Source organism: Haplochromis burtoni, unplaced genomic scaffold, assembly GCF_018398535.1.
Source record: "Haplochromis burtoni strain Fernald_Lab_line unplaced genomic scaffold, NCSU_Asbu1 Contig_1841, whole genome shotgun sequence".
NCBI classification, from domain to species: domain Eukaryota; kingdom Metazoa; phylum Chordata; class Actinopteri; order Cichliformes; family Cichlidae; genus Haplochromis; species Haplochromis burtoni.
This window is the reverse complement of record NW_024584202.1, coordinates 13,011-14,159: the sequence shown is the minus strand read 5'-3', so window position 1 is coordinate 14,159 and position 1,149 is coordinate 13,011. Positions and strand designations below refer to the sequence as shown.

General features: G+C 45.5%; 1 protein-coding gene across 1 annotated transcript in view; it reads left to right on the top strand.

The window, feature by feature from the left end:
• Positions 1–1,149, top strand: part of LOC102291135 (myotubularin-related protein 2) — a gene marked incomplete in the record, with an annotated part of 13,467 nt that overhangs the window by 7,107 nt on the left and 5,211 nt on the right.

Sequence of the window (1,149 nt, the reverse complement as noted above, 5' to 3'; positions counted from 1 at the left end):
GGTTGGGGAGAGAGAAGGAAGACAGGATAAAGACATGCTGTGGAAGAGAGACAGAGGTTAATAACAAGTATGATTCAGTGCAGAGAGGTCTGTTAACACATAAGCTGTGTCCCAAAACCTAGGATGTATCCTTTGCAGTAAGGAGGACCCGGCCTCCTTTGGAGGCCTTCTCGGCCCAAGTAGACCGAGGAGGCCGGAAGTGCAGAGCTTTGAAATTGGACGATCCAGCCTTCAGTTTTGCAACACTAGCTGTCTCGGTGGAGTTTAATAAACTCGGCCGTCTGCTCCTTGCTATCTAAAATTTAACAGGACGCTGGAGCAAACTCTCGACGGTCTCTTTTGACGTTTATCCAGCTGTATAAAAACTATAACTTTAATCTCAGCCAAACCGATTTACTCACGAACAAATAAAATACTGAAAAAAGCCAAACATTAACATTTTTAAGTTATCTAAGTGACTGATATATCATGTTTAACCTCAGTAGCGAAACACGGCGGGAGTCTGAAAACAGCGTGCGGGGATTTTGCAGTTCTCGCTGGCTCGAGTGACCATTGAACCCCGGCTAGCTATCGAGCTGGTGGGTGACAGATGTCTCCGAAAACGTTGGAGCACTTTGGGACACAGCTTTAGTGAGTGAAGAAGGAACACCCAGTGCATCATGGGAATCCCCCAGCAGCCTACACCTATTGCAGCATAACTAAGGGAGGATCCAGCTCTAACTATATGTTTTAGCAAAAAGGATTATTGTTCTAACACTGATGAGTTTATTTTGCAACAGTAGCAAAATACCTCTCCATTACAGGCTTGATAACGATGTGTCTGCAAGTACTAGCTAGCATAAAACAGGTGTGTAGTGGTCCCACTGAGTGATCTGTGATCTTTGCAGACCCTCCCAGGTCTGAGATACGGAGCACAGGTCAAAATGTTCCAGAACCAGGTTCCTCTGCTCCCTGGAGAGACCATCCAAACTACAGGTACCTTCATTCTTCCTAGTCTCTATGTGTATTGTCCAGTCATACAAATACACCTGTGTAATCGGCGCTTTCCTTTTCCTACAGTCAAGGATGTGATGTACATTTGTCCATTCAGCGGTCTGGTTACTGGGACTTTGACCGTCACAGACTACAAGCTGTACTTCATCAGTGTGG